We start from the raw sequence: 15,896 nt of genomic DNA, 5'->3' as shown, positions 1-15,896 counted from the left end.
GGAATCCTGCCATTTGGGACCACTTGGAGGCACCTGGAGCACATCACGTTAAGCTTTCAAGCATTTTATGGATTTGACATTTTTTAATCCTGTTCATGGCTCCAATGGGTGGGTGTTATTGTTAGCCCTTTTTTACTGATGAGTCAACTGAGGCCAGATAGTTCGAGTAACTTGCATGGGTCACAGAGCTGCTAAGTGGTGAGCCGGAATTTGAACTCAGACCCTTAGTCTCTAGAATCTATGCCCATCTTTGGTGATGTGGCTTTCCAGCCCACAAAGATGTCCATGTCCTAATTCCCAGTGCCCGTGAATACGTGATCTTAACATGGCAGAAGGGACCTCGCAGATGCGATCATTCAGGACCTCGAGATGAGGAGATGATGTTAGATCGTAGGCATGGGCCCCACAGAGTCACTAACACCCTTGTAAGAGAAAGGTGGGAGGGTCAGAAAGGGGGAAGAAGATGAGACAAGGGAAGCAGAGGTCAGAGAAAGCGAGATTGGAAGCCAGGTGGTTGGCTTAAGGACGGAGGGAGGGGCCAGGAGCCAAGGAACGCAGGGGGCCTCTCCATGCTAGAAAAGAAAAAAAAAAAAAAAAGAATTCTAACTTAGACCCTCCAGAAGGAATACAGTCCTGCCAATACCTTGATTTTAATCCAGTGGAAACCATTTAGAACTTCTGGTCTCCATTTATCATTTAGGTAATACATTGATCACTGAGATAGCTATGTATTGATTTAAGTCCCCTAGTTTGTAGTATTTTTTATCACAGCAGCAATAGGAATCTCATACAGGGTTCAAATCCAAGGGCCTGGGAGTCACTAGGGCTGCTCCTTCCTGAGCAAAAGGCTGGATTGGGAAAACCTTCCTGCCCAGCACCCTGCTGGGGCCAACTAAGAGGGGAGGAGGGAGGGGTGGGAGGATTACAAGATTTGGAGCTGGAAGCAAGTACATTCCTGGGATTCCGTACCAGAGGGGGAATGTAACAGCAGCAGGGGTGCCGAGGGCTGCGGACATTTGCAGAGTGCTTTGTGCTGAGTGCTTTGTGCTGAGTGCTGCCTTTAAGCAAGGCAGTCCTCACCTGGCCCTGGAGCGAGGGCCGGTCAGAAGGCCTCCCTGGCAAGCCCGAGGTGCATGGCTGGCGACTGGCAGAGGCAGGCTCAGGGCCAGACCCAGCTGACTGGTCTGAGCCCATGCTCTTTTTTTTTTTTTTTTTTAATTTTTTAAAGTTTATTTATTTATTTTTGAGAAAAAGACAGAGAGAGTGAGCAGGGGAGGGGCAGAGAGGGAGGGAGAGAGAGCATCCCAAGCAGGCTCTGCATTGTCAGCGCAAAGCCCGGTGTGGGGCTCGAACTCACGAATGGTGAGACCATGAGATCACGGCCCGAGCTGAAGCCAAGAGTCAGAGGCCTAAGCGACTGAACCACCCAGGTGCCCCAATGCTCTTAAACTCTTAAGCGAAGCCCCTCCAGCTGGGCTTTTGCTGGTGGCTGGAGGGGAAGCACCCCTACCTACGTGTCAGTATCTGCCTCATGATGTCCCTTCACGATCCCACTCGACAAAGGGTCACCGTCCCCCACAACCCTGTTGCTGCCCCGCCGTGCGTGGTCTGGCCAGGCACCGGACACAACGAGGTCAGGTGGGGTTGGGGGGGACAGGTCATCTCGACATAAATCGGGGGTGCCGGGATGGAGACAGACAGGGAGGGGAAGAGAGGGTCAGGCTCCCGGGGAAGATGCTGGAAGACCCGCACCCAGATCACAAAACCTTCACCAGACAAGGCATTGGAGCCACGGCGCGCCAGGCAGAAGGAGCGACGTGTGCGAAGGAGCTGGGCTGTGACGTCGCACGGTCTAGGCGAGGACCGAGATGGGCCTGAGGCTGATTTGGCTGGAAGCCCACAGGCCCTCCTTGTCCAGCAGAGCACGTCGGGGAGCCCCGATGCCGGGGTCTCCTGCCTTGAGTTAGCCTCTGCAAACCCAGTCCAGCTGCTTGGGGTCAGGCCCCCTACTGAGGCTCCGGGCCAGTGGGGGGTGGGGGGACAGAATGGAGGGCCCTGGCCGGGCGGAGCAGGGGACACAAAGGGTGGCCACAGGTGGCTCTCATCCTCCAACAATGCCCCAGAAGCAGTGTAGACACTGAGTCCCGCCCACACAGGCGTGGCTCTGGAGGCGGGAGGCCCAGGCCTGTCCCCCCGCGCGTGTTTTCAGAACTACGGCCTTCTGAGACTTGTTTAGCGCCTGTCAAAAACCATGAGCAAATTGCCAGGGGTGAAATGTCACAGGAACATCGTTTCTGACAAAACCCTGGAAGTAACCCACCAGCCAGGCAAGGCCCGTGTGCAGTGCTGCGGAGCCTGGAGCCTCCCTGGACAGCGTGTCCAGCCAGGGAGCTCCCTACCTCTGCGGCCAGATTCCTCAAGGGCCACTTGGAAACAGAGACGGGGACCCAGGGGACAGGAGCCTCTTTCTGCTCCTGCCGGTAGGAGGTGTTTATGGCCGGAGCCGGCCTAGCCTGGCAACCTCACGGCCTCGGTGGCCAGCCAGCCGGAGCCTTCGGGGTGGAAGCTGTGTCCAGACTTTGCTAGGTCAGCAAGACCGGGCTCAGCGGACAGCCCAGGCCTTGGCAAGGCCAGCGGGGCACAGGGCTGCGTCTTGGTCGGCCTTCCCGGGCTCCCCTGGGAGGGCACAGTTCTTCCAGGCCTGGGCTCCCCCGAAGCTGGAAACCCCCAGGGAGAGAGCGTTTCTCCACTTAGTTCGAGGGAAAACTTCCTCTGTTCCCACCTGTCCTCCCTTCCGGTCCCTCTCCCTGCTGTGCACTCAGTCGCCGTGACCCTGGCGTGGGCGGGTGTCCCGGGAAGCGGTACCTAACAGAACGTCTCTGCCATGCACCCAATGCCAAGGGCTCAGTGGCCACTGCAGGAAAAGAAGAGGACGTGGATAAGGACAGAGCCAGAAATGTAATCATTTGAACCCCTCCCCACCCCCACCCCAAAGGCAGCAACATCCTCGCTGAACGCGGAGTGGGTTTTCCTGTTTGCTGACCTCCTTGTCACTGGGCACGTTCGAGGGGTTGTCTGGGGCCCGACGCTGTACCAGAGACCCCACACATGCTCTCTTGCGGGGTCCCCATTGCAAGCCAAGTACTCGGCTTGCATGGTAAATGGCGGCAACCACCCATTTCTCTGACTGGCAAACCGAGGCTTGAGTTGTCAACACACCTGAGACCTCAGAGGCAGCGAGGGCAGGGCCAGGACCCCACCCCAGCTGATTCTGACCCGTAGAACCCAGGTGACGGTGGCCCGCCGCCCCTCGGGCCACTCCCACTCGCAGAACGGAGCCCCCCTCCGGCCTCTCGGAAGGACCCGGTTCCAGGGCTGCCCCTGGCTCACAGCCTTGCTCTGCCTTCTGCTCCCGCACGGGGCCAGCACAAGGCCATGGTGGCTCCCCTCACTGGCCTCCCCCGGGCACCGGCCTGGGCCTCACCATCCCAGGCTCAGGCCCGGGCTCAGGGTCGCCTCCTTCAGCGGGGCATGTTGTGAGCTGAGCTGAGCCATCTCAAAGCACATGTTGGGGTCCTATAATCCTTGCACCTCAGAACGTGACATTTTTGGAGACAGGGTCTTTTCGTGTTGAATGAGGTCACCAGGGAGGGTCCCCCTGCAATGTGACCGATGTCCTTATACGAAGGGGGGATCTGGACCCAGAGAATCACAGAGGGAGATGATGGCAGAGATCAGGGTGATATGTCTACCAGCCTAGGAACACCGAAGGTGCCCGAACACGCTGCGGCAGCCGGGGGGCAGGCCTGGAGCAGACTCTCCCCCCCAGTCTCAGAAGGAGGCCACGCTGCTCACGCCTGGACCCTGGACTTCAGGCCTCAGGAGCTGTGAGATGATACATTCCTGCTGCTTCAGTGGCCTGTGCAATGGTACTTGGTTGTGGCAGCCGGTGCCAACTAATGCGGGGGGATGGGCTCCAGCCCCGGCAGTGTCCCCAGGCCAGCACGCCCAACACGCCCTGTCCTCCCTCCCAGCCTCTGCCTAGGCAGTGGCCTCCCCCAGGATGCCGTCCTGTCTGCCTGGGGGGCGCCGCTCCTGCCAACCCCCCATCCGGGGATGGGCTGATCCGAGGGACCGTGACGCTGACCTGGGAACCAGGGTCTGAGTGAACCAGGACCCTGACCCCTTGAGAGTCTGTGCCTTTCATGTTCCCTCTTGGACCCCCGTGGGGAGCTTCCTGCCAGCCTGGGGGTGTCTCTGCAGGGAGATGAGATGCAGCCCGGAGGCACGGGGGACCTCGGAGTGTTTCGACCAAGCAGCCCCTTACGGAACAACCATTCACCAAGTAGCTGTAAATGAATCAGAAATACAGAGGTTCAATCTCCCATGAAACGTAAATGGGTTTATAGAGGTTAAGGGGTAAGTGTGGATTTTCTAAAGGGCATCTGGGCACTGGCCTGTGCTGGTTGCTGGGGCTCTGGACACAGGTGAGCCCAGCAGAGGGGTGTAAGCTCAAGCCTGACTCCCAAGAGGCCCCTGCAGTGTCTCCTTTGGGCTTCCAGCAGCCCCGTGATTGACTCAGCCCATTTCACAGATGGAAAAACTGACACGCAGGCTGGACAAGGCCCTGGCCTGGAGGAAGGACAGCTAGGATCTGGACTCTGTTTACCCTGACTCTGAGCCCTGAGCCCTTTTACTGCATGATAAAGGTTTTAGGAGCCCTGGAAGGCGAGTGGGGGGGGTTTGGTTGGCTCCAAGGGGTGGGAGTGTTTGAATAGGGCCCTGGGCAGGAGCAAAAAAGCTCACGGGGCCTGGGGCTGGTAGGGCGGCATGAGGAATGCTGAGTTCCTATTGAAGGATGTATTCCAGAAGGTTCCAGCCACCCAGACAGGCCTCTGGCTGCAGGCAGGCACCGTGTCTCTGCCCAAGGTCCAGACACACAAGAACGTGGGTGATGGGGACCGTGGGCCATGGCCAGGTGGTGTAAATGACCTCAGGTGGGGCCCTTCACGCCAGCTCTGGAATTTCTAGCACCGCCTCCCACCCACGGTGTCCTGGGCATCCAGCCCAACGCCCCCAGACAGCTCCGTCCTGCTGTCCAGTGACTTTTCCTAGAGTCCCGGCTTCCCGGGGCAGGGGGGGGGGGGGTGCTGCTGGAGGTCACGTGGGGCTTCTTCCTCTGGACAGGGGGATGCGGAATGTGAGGGAGGGAAGGAAGGGGCTGTGAGGTCTGAGTGAGCCCAGGGGACAATGGGGGACACCCTCACTGAGGTCAAGGCCAGCGGAGCCCTTCCTACACCACCCTGCACACGCTTCCCCTTTTCTGAGCCCCACCCTGTGGTTCCCCCAACACACCAGGTTCACCCACCCCTGCGCCCTGCTGTTTCTCCCCTACCAGGCACCCTCCCCCTCCACGGCTCAGCCCTGCTCTGCTCACAGGATGGAGCGGTGCCCTGTGCTGTGTCCCTCTCCGGCAGCGTGTGGGGCACATGGAGATCATCATCTTCCCACTGGGTCTGGGATGACATCACCGTCCCCTTCCCCAGCACGCCGCAGCTGGAGGACAGGGCTTCTGCCCCTCCCCCCACCCCCACCTAGCGGAATCATGGCGGCTGGAAGCTACGTCACCCATATCCCTCGGCCTCTCCCAGGAGCGACAGAGCAGGTGGCCAGTCTGTGGCCCAGCTCCCCGTGCTGTCTGGGCCATCTCTCCAAGCTGCTCGGCCCCAGGCCTCAGTCTCCTCCCTCTGTAAGCAGAGTGGGTCACCCCAAAGCAGAAGGGTCTCTGTGGGTAGTAAATGCTCGGTAAAGGTGCTCTGTCAGAGTCCACCGGTGTCCCTGCCCAAGGCCCCGGGTCATATCTCACCCTCTCCCTGTGAGCACAAGAGAGGACAGCCCGGGCCTGCATGGTCCCTGTGGAGAGGTGACCCTGGGCTCTGCACAGGCTGGAGGCCACAAGGGGTGGGGCCTTGTAGCGGTCGGGGAGCTCCGAATCTAATCGGGGGCCTGGAAAGCCTGGGGAGGGGAACGGTCACCGATGGGCCCATCCTAGACAGGGAGAGTCACCGAATGCCCCAGAGCAGGCCTCCAGGAGGCTGGGACACTGGTCTTGGGTGCCTGGGACCCTGGGACCCTGGCCTCCAAAGCCAGGAGATGTCCGAGGGCCAGAGGAGCAGATAGCAGCTGGGTGTTGCTCACGGTGACGCCGTGAGGACAGACGGATAGACTCTTGGAGACCTGTGCACCGTGCACCTGACCGTGAGGAAATCGAGGACTGAGTCGGCCGTGAAGCTGGCGGGCCCCTCGCCAGGGATGGGACGGCACTGTCCCGAGGTGAGCTGCTTAGACGCCCCTCCCCGCAGACCCAGCCGGTGCCAGTGCAGGGGTCACCCTCGGGACAGGCGGAAAGCAAGAGGCCGCCAGAGGCCCCACACTCATAGGACACAGATACCCCCTCTGCCTCCGTGCCCCGAGCGGTTAACTTGTCTGCCACACACATGTCAGAGGGACCCGAGACCAGAGGGATCAGAGGCCCCAGGGGTGGGGTGTTTTGCTTGGGAGTCTCCTGGGACAGCAGGAAGCCAAGATTTAGGGGACCCCAGTGGTGTAGCTGGGCCACTGACCCTCTAGACGTCTTGGTCAAACCCTCATCCTCCCCAGCCAGAGTCCTGCCCCAGGTCGGGGGTGTGGCTGAGTCCTGTGGCCAGGACGCCCAGTGTCCCAGCTGGTACAATAGACCTCAGGCTGTCTGGCCGTGGGCGAATCTCTGTCATTGTCCCTGGCAGATGGGCAAGTCAGGGTCACGTCTGGAAGGGGCTGGGAAAAAGCCCCAGATGGGCAGCCTTGCCTGAAGCCTGCCCTCCGCCCCTGTCGATGGACACTTCATTCAGCAGATCCGGAACCTGTTCCGACCTCTGATAACCGCAAACCCGGCTTGCCTGCCTGGCGGTGCAGGGCGTGGTCAGACTCCGCCTGGAGTCCCTGCTCCCTGCCCCTCAGTCTCCTCACCCGTAAAACGGGCTGACCCTGGGATTTCAGAGTCGCCGGGAACAGCTCTGCAAGGAAAGCTCGGTGTGTTCCTCAAGGCGGTCCGCCCTGTCGTCACCGGCTCAGCCGGGCTACCCTGGCGCTCGGCCAGCCACGAGCATCATCTGTCCTCCTTGACTTCTCGTGCGATTTTGGTATTTTCGACTCTCAGAGCGTATCTGTGGGGCGGCTGATTCCTCGCCCGTGCCTGCACATCTGCCCTGGCGTCCCCTTCACCGAGGAAGCAAAGGGGATTTCTTCTGCCCCCACCAGCCGGCCGCCCCAAATTTGCCGCCCCGTGCCACTGGCCCCCGCCGTCTGTCCCCCCCCTCCCAGGCCCCGGGCCTCAGTGGCCCAGCTCCTTGCCAGCCAGGAGCCAGGAGGGTCGGCCTGGGGAAGCACCACGTGCTTGGGCCCTGCCAGGCAGGTGCAGGGGACCACAAGGTGCGTTGCTCTTTCAGAAAGAACAGGGACCCTGGGAAACCAGAGCCTGCCAGGCACACGCCGTGGGCTCTGGTGGTTGGATACGCGGTTCTGGAAGAGATGTCCCTTCCCGTGCCTTCCTCCTACGTGGCCGAGATCCTCACAAAGGAGGTGAAGTTCTAGGGTGTCGGCAAGGGAGATAACGGTGTGCCGGGCCTCTCCTCGTGCTGGACAGCCTCCCTGCGTCATCTCACCGAGTCCTCGCAAACTAGGAGGAAGGTTGGCATTGGAGTCCGTTTCACAGATGGAGAAACCGAGGCTCAGAGACAGAAAGTGAATTGCTTGCTCCTGGTTCTCAGATGGAACCAGGTATCGACGAATGTGGGGTTGGGAGGTGCGGGAGGGTCCCCGCAGTGGGAGCCTCCAGGGACTTGGGACAGTGATAAATTCTGATGCCCCCACTCTGCTCGCCCCACACCCAAAAGTATCCTCAGATGAGGGAGCGGCTTGAACGAGGGCTTGGAGGTAGGAAGTGACCCCGTGTCTCTCGGGGTTGGCGGGATGAGGCTGGCGGGACTGGGGAGGACCCTACGGGTCGGGGAGCGCTGCGGAGCCGTGAGGGGGGGCGGTCAGGGAGTTTTCAGAAGGCAAACTGGCCGCCCCACTGGGGACGGCGGAGAAGGGACAGGGAGGGGAAGAAGCCGGCCGACGATGCGGCGACATAGTAGCAGAACAAGGTGGGGGGTCTGCCTCACCCAAGAAGAAAAGCAGCTTCTGGGAGGAGGGCGATGGTCACGTGTCTCCAGTGTTTCCCTGACAACTAGGGGCCTGGGAGGACATTGCTGGGGCCTCATGGTGCTGGAGGCTGTGGACCAGGTGACAGCGGCTGACGGGTGGGGAGGGGCCTGGAGGCACGCGCACTCCTCCGGAGGCCAGCGGGAGGAGGGCTGGGGGGCGGGGGCCGGTTTTATGGGGGGCAGGGGCTGAGTGCTCAGGCAATGAGGGACACTCCAGCGCCCAGCACCCATTTCTCGGGTGAAGACAAAGGCCCGGGAAGTTACAGAGACTCACCTGGCCCATCACACCCGGGGTCTGCTCAGGGCCAGGGATGAGGCGGTACATCCCCAGAGGCCGGGTCCCTAAGGCCGCCAGGCTTCCAGACTCTCTCAGGAGTGGCGGCGGAGGGGGGGGGGGGGCCCCCCCTGGGATGCGGTCCAGGAAAATAAGCATCTCAAACAAGTGCTCAGGGGATGCTGATGGTTCTGGTGCTGGGAGTCACTCTGGGAACCTCTGACACAGAGAGACAGAGACAGAGAAACAGCGAGAGAGGCACAGAGACAGAGAGATAGACACAGAGAGACACAGAGAAATACAGAGGGACCGAGAACACAGGGACAGACACAGAGACAGCAAGCGACAGGGAGCCTCGGTCCGCAGTGACCCCGCGGTGACCCAGGAGTACTCTGTTGATCTGGGAAGAAGTGACAGGGGACAGTCACAGCCGGGAGGCCGGAGACGCCAGGGGGCAGCCATGTCAGGGCCTGGGACTGCATGTGAGAGCGGACGGCCCGAATGCCACGTCCGGGCCCTTTTTCCCTGACCCAGGACATTTGGGTGCAGGTGCAGGATACGGGCTGGCAGGGGACCGGTGGTGACACTTTGTGCCACCTGCAGTCCTCAGGCCAGCTGCTGGGAGGCCGAGGACAGGCTCTTGGCGGGCCCAGAAAGGGCCCTTTGTGGCGGCTGGTTCCCTCTGCTGTCATTAGAGGCAGTCGGGCACGGCAGCCTTAGACCACCAGCCGCAGAGGCCTGCCCGGAGGGGACAGCTCCACCAGGCTCCCTGGTCATGGGCAGACCTGGGGGCTCATGGCCCACACGTCCCCAAGCTCTGCCCCTTCTCCAGAGGTGGGGGCTTTCAGGCCCTCAGCCTGGGGCCACTTTCCTAGGCTGACCTTGGCAGCCCAGGGCCCCGTGGGCAGCCGACAGTGACCCCAGCTCACCCCAGGGAGGGGGGCAGTCACGTCTCCTGTCTGGCCCAGTGGCCCCCCTCGGTGCCTGTAATTGGCAGGGCCACAAGGAGGGTTTTGTTGACCCCTCAGTGAGGGCAGGCCCACGAGGGGAGGGCTGGCCCCTTTCATCTCCCAGGCCCCCAATTACCCCTTTCTCTGGCCCGGACCAAGAAGCTTTTAAATAGCAACAATCAAGGACCAAGGGGGACCAGGGGGGCCACGGGGGCGCGGGGCCTCTGAGGCTGCTCACAAAGGAGTGAACATTTGCTCCTGGAGACGGGAAGAACGAGGCCCCACTTGGGTTTAAAAATAGACGCCTGGTCCCTGCCTGGGCTTGGAACACAGTGAACCCCCTCTCAGGGGTGAGAGCCCCTCATCCAGGGCAGGTGCCTGGGGACATCCTGGCAGAGACGGCTCAGCAGAGGCAGCAGCAAGGTCCCGCCCCCACGCCCTTTCCCACACCGTGTCCTCAGCCTGGACACCTTCCGTCATCTTCCTGCACCTGGGGAACGCTGGCCTACTCTTCCAGAGCCAGCCCGGATGCCCCTGCCCCCCGGGCCTGTCATGATGTCCCCCACTGGCCTGGGCACTCTTGTCACCTATGAGCCCTGCCGCCCCCGCCTCCATGTATGCTTTGTGGCTCTGCCCCCCTGGGGCGAGGACACTCTCCATGGCCCCTGGGACCCATTCTGGAGCCTGGCATGGGGTCTCGGCTGGCCGTGTTGAGGTGGCACCGGGAGGCCAGGCCCATGGGTGGGTGTGCAGGCCAGGAGGGGCCGGGCAGCTCCCTCCCGAGGGCCTTGGGAGCCCGGAGGCTGCATGGACTCCACAGCCACAGCCCAGGGCCTAGCTGGACCGTCGCCCCAAGGGCAACGGGACCGAACCCCCAGCTCCCTGGCTTCAACTGGGGTGGGCAGAATAACGGGCCCCCAAAATGTCCGTGTCCTGATTCTCCGAGCCTGGGAAGAAGTCACATCATCTGTTAAAAGAGACTGTGCACACATGATTAAGGTGATGAACCCTGAGACGGGAGATGATCCTGGAGTATCCGGGGAGCCCAGGAGGGTCAGAGGCAGGGACAGGGGTGTGCCAATGGAGTGAAAGGGGCCACACGCCAGGGAATGCCGAAGCCTCTAGAGGCTGGACACGGCCAGGAAATGGGTGCTCTCAGAGCCTTTAGAAGTACTCTTGAGGGTTGTGAGGAGTAAAGGGTTGTGAGCATGTTCTGTGTGTCAAGAAGGACATGGGATGGTGGTTGTGGCTCTTCTTATAGGTGCCCGCTTCTCAGTAGCATATGAAAGTCATTTTTTATTTATTTCGCTCATCACAGTGGAAAGCTGAAGAAAATCAGAACTGGAAAGATCTTGGGAGGTTATTAAGCTTGGCTAACACCTTAAAATGTCATTCTAAAATTGCCAGCCATTGGGCAGGGCTGAAACTCTGATTTTCCCTCCTTCTCTCTCCCTCCCTTCTTCCCCCCTCCCTGTCTCCACCCATGGCTCTATCCCTCTCTTATTCCATCTATCCATCCATCTATCCATCCACCCACCCATCCATGTAAGTATCCATCCATCCATCCATCTATCCATTCATCCATCCATCCACCCATCCATGTAAATATTCATCCATCCATCCATCCATCCATCCATCCATCCATCCACCTATCCATCCATCCACCCACCCATCCATGTAAATATTCATCCATCCATCCATCCACCCATCCATCTATCTATCCATCCATCTATCCATCCATCCATGTAAGTATCCATCCATCCATCCATCCATCCATCCATCCATCATCTATCCATCCATCTATCCATCCATCTATCCATCCATCCATGTACCCACCCATCCATGTAAGTATTCATCCATCCATCTACCCATCCACCCATCCATCCAACCATGCATCTATCATTCTATTACTTCATCTGTTCACCCTCCCATCCTCCTTTCCCTCCTTCCATTACTCCATCCATCTACCCATCCATCCATGTATCCATTCACCCATCCATCTAGTTGTCTCTCCCTTCATCCATTATTCCATCTATTCATCCCTCCCTCCATCCACTTATCACTCATCCAACTGTCTGTGTCCATCCATTCACCCCTCCATTCACCCCTCCATCCATCCTTCCATCCATGATCCACCTCTCCTTGAAGCATCCATGAACACTTCCTCTGTGTTGGGCACAGGGAACCCAGACTGAGTCAGACCCACACATTTCAAGGAGCACTGGACTGCCATGGGAAGCCTCAATTCAATCATGGAATCCCAGAATGGAGAGTGGCTACAGGGAGCCCACATCAGGGGGGTTACATAGGGGTCCAGAGAGGAGCTTTAGGACCTGCCAGGGGAGGGCACGGTTCTGTAGGGAACTCCCCAGAGGAGGCACAACCATGTTTTTCCTGCCCCTGTCCAAAGGGCTAGAGGATGCCAGCACATCTTTACCCCCTCCCAGCCAACCTGAGAGCAGCCTTCATTCTGCAATTTAATCCCAGTTCTCATAGGGTCACAGATGTCCTCGACTCGAAGACACAAAGATAAAAACGTCATAATGACCGCAGCGAGACAAAAAATAATAACAATCCCCGATGCCGAAAAAACTGAGATGCGTCACTTACATCTCGATAAATTGTAAAATTTATCTTCTTGTGTCGCTCCTCCTCTTCTCTATTTCATTTACAGTAGATTTTTAATAAAAAAAAAGTTGATAAAAATCAAAGCAACATAGTCAAAACAGAAAAGTTTGACATTTATAGATGTTGTTTATTACTTTAGTGTTTTAAAGTATTAAAAAAGGCAACCAGAATTAGTTTCTTATCAAATGTCAAATTTTCACCAAGTCTCGCCTACAAACGATTTAAACTTTGTTCACTGGAACAAAGTTGCGTGTCTCTGTGAGAACGTAGGGAGAGTCCCTGCAGACTGGCGGTGATGTTTTTCTCCACATCTCAGCTCCTCTAAAGAATTATCTTGTCATGTTGTCTTCCTAATAAGCTGAGAAGGAGTCAGCTTTTCTTGTCCTAGCTTCCCTCTTCAAGGCATGTCTGTGGCTCTTTTTCTGCATCCCGTGAAAGACACACTGGAGGGACACTGCAGGGGTGCAAAGGCTCTGACCTCGGCCAGGTCCTAATTTCTCCAGCCCCGGGGCCAGCCGATCCCTTCTGCAAGCACAGCTGCCCGTGGTGGGCGTAGCAAGGTGTTCTCTCGGTGGACGCAACAGCCCTGGGGGTGGGAAAGGTGGGGTGTCGGGTTGGAGAGTTTAATTCCCTGGAGCAGAGACCAAGTTAAGCCAGCATAAGCCAGACGGAAGAATGCGGGAAGGAGAGAGGGGCTCCTGAGGTCACAGTGAGCACAGAGCATCCGGGAACAAGCCCCTGGAGCTGGAGAAAAGTGGGCATGGCCAGGAGCTGGGGAGCGGGGTCCCCATCTCAGAGCTGGAGGCCAGGTTCCAGCTCCACGACCCCAGGAACGTGTTCGTCGGGGGCAGGGACGGGGAAATCAGAGCAGACAGGGTTTGAATCCATTTTGTACCATTGGGCCACGTCCTGAGCCAGTCACTTCTCCCCTGGAGCCTTACCTTCCTCACATAAGGTGCAGCGACCTCCCTTAGCCTCAGCTTTCTCATCTGTAAAATGAGCAGAACGATCCCCCAGCACAGAGGGGCACAAGCCCCCATAATCATTCATCCGAGGCCTCCCCCAGTTTGGGGATTCTGCGTGCCTGTGGGCAAGCTGGGGTGTGAACCCAGGAGCCTGATCCGGCCCTTACGCCCTCCCCTGCTCTCTGCTCTTGCCCTGCTGGCAGAGTCAGGGTGCAGAGGTGAGGCCCAGGACACAAGCTTCGAGCCCGTCTCTCTCCCCCCACCCCTCCCTTGCACTCTCCACCACACAGCCTCCAGGAAAGGCAGTCTTCTAAATTCCAGAACTTTCTGAGGGGCTTGCATCCTCCTCCAGAGCCAAATCTCTTCCAGAATGCTCTGAGCTGGGCAGCTGGGGGATAGAAGACAGGGAAGACGGACAGATGCCACGAGACACAGTGCTTCCAGATGATTAGAGAAAGAAGCGGACGACACTGCTTGTCTCGGAAAAACCCGTGCAAGCAGCTGTCAGGGAAATTTCTCCCCATGAAAGTCATGTGAATAAGAAACAAGGGGAGAGAGGAGCCCACCAGCTTCAGGAGAGACTGGAGAAGCACAGCAAAGACAATGCAGCAGATGTCAGGGTAAGCTGCTCTCTTGTAAACAGCCACCAGGGGACCGCCCGTGCCCCAGGGCTCAGTCTCCACCCTTGGGACCCCCCAGGGCACCAACGCCAGGGTCGGGGAAGGTGCATGCCTCCCCCAGGGGATAAGCCGCATGCTAGGGGGGACTCAGAGGAAGCACGGATGAACTCCAACTTCGGGTTTAGGAAATAAGCTATATTCAGGGGCAGCTAGAGATGAAGTTTTTACACCACGCCAGATCAGGGAAACTAATAAATCGTAACAAACCACACCTGCAAATGTCAGCCTCTTGATGGAACACTCTTATGTCTTGCTTACTGAACAGGTCAGTGTGGAGGCTCTTGGTTGCCGGGCAGCACCCTCCGTGGGTGACTCAGGGACCCAGGCCCCTTCCATCTTGTGGCTCTGGCATCTTCTGTGCACAGCTGGCGGTGGGGTTGGTGCGGTGCTGTCTCAGAGGCACCCGGCAGATGGGTGCAGAGTGGCCCCTAGGAAAGATGGGAGGTTCCAGAAGAGTGTCCCCCGGAGGACCCAAGACCGCTCACCGATCCTGCTGCCCCTCAACCCCCGGCTGTCAGACAAGCTTGTTGAAGTCCCCAGGCTCTGCTACTCATGCTGTGGGGGCCAAGAAAGCAGCTAGGCTCCAGGGGGCAGTAAGTGAGAGGGACAGGGCCATAGAGAGGGACCCCCGCCTTCTGCCACCGACGAGGACCCCCTCCCTCATCAACCTTTATCAGGGTCCTCTGAGTCCTCTTTTCTTCTGGGCATCAACCTTCTGGGCACAGACCAGCCTGCCCTGGGCTGGCTGAGCCCAGTTTTAGCAAAAGAATCCTGGGACATTGGTTTCCGTAGGATACAAACGGCACATCTCATGCACTCGTTAAATTGCACATCAGAGAACACCCTCCCCACCATGGTATTGGACCAACTTCCTCGTGGTCAGTTCCCATCCGCTGACCCCCTCGCCCTGCCCCTTCTGGTAAATCTTCAGCTGTCTTTACTGCCTTTGGGGTTCACGCTCTTGCCCCTATTACAGTAGCCTCGAATACAGTCTTTCTTGCTGATTTTTGTCCGGTCCAGTACAAAAAGTTGTCTTTAACTCCATGAGAATCCAAGGGCATCTCTTCATCTAAAACAGTCCTTCCAGGACCAATCTGGCCCGCTCGGGGCTGGGGCTATGGAGGGGATAGCGGTTCAGGAGATTATAAGGTGGCTCCTGGGTGGCCAGGCAGAGAGGACGGGGCGCTCCGGCCTCAGGAGAGGCTGTGAGGGAGAGTCTGGTAGCTGACTTCATACTTGTCCTATAGCTCTGGGCCGGGGCCGGAAACTGGAGCAGAGGAATTCGGGCTGATTGAATTCAGGGTAGAAGGAGGATGTCCGTAGGAGGTGCCAGGGAAGGAAAGGCCCTCACCTGAGCCTCCTTCTGCCAGCCCTGGAGCCCGTTCTGGCCTCTGCCAGGCAGGGGTGCAAGAGTGCTGTATCTGTGCCCGGCTGTCTGCAGTGGGGGTGGGGGCTGGGGGAGCAGGAAAGTTTCCCGCGGGAACAGGCCCCCAGGCCCGGGAAGGGACATCCTTCTTTGAAGACTGTTTCTGTTTTTAAACCTCTCCTGCCCAAGTGCCCGCTGAGGTTATTTTTCACGATCTGCCATTCACCTCGTCTGGCTCTTCTAAAAACCCTCATTAAACTGTTCATCGGCAGAAACCAAATACTTGGCCCCGGGGTATCCAGGTTTCTCGAGAGCCCCGGATTCCCCCGATTGTGCTCCTCGTTCAGGCTTTGCCCGAGAGGCTGGCGAGGGAACTTGGCCGGCCACCGACATCTTGTTAGTGTCTTTTCCCTCAGAAATCCAGACCTGTCTTCCAAGACCACCGCCCCCACCCCCGAGTTCATGAATATTCCCTCTGTCGACACATAGATGCGTGCGTGCACACGCACGCACACACGTACACACACTCCCAGCCCCACCCGCTGAGGGAAGGGTCGCTGCCAGTAAGTAATTAATCAGCACAATGGTCCAAGGGCACGGCCTTGCAAGGGGTGGGAGACTTTGCCGTCTGTGAGAGGCGGGGGCGGGGGCTCCAAGGGTCTGGCCCCTCAGCCCTCCCAAGGACCCCCCGAGGGCCCCCCAGCCCCCTGATGGGGTCGGAAGGGAGAAACCAACACCAGTTTCATCCGCTGTGCCATAACTGGGTCAATTATTGAAGCTTTCCCTG

This window comes from Panthera uncia, assembly GCF_023721935.1.
Source record: "Panthera uncia isolate 11264 chromosome B3 unlocalized genomic scaffold, Puncia_PCG_1.0 HiC_scaffold_1, whole genome shotgun sequence".
Classification (NCBI taxonomy): Eukaryota; Metazoa; Chordata; class Mammalia; order Carnivora; family Felidae; genus Panthera; species Panthera uncia.
Note: the sequence above shows the minus strand (reverse complement) of the source record.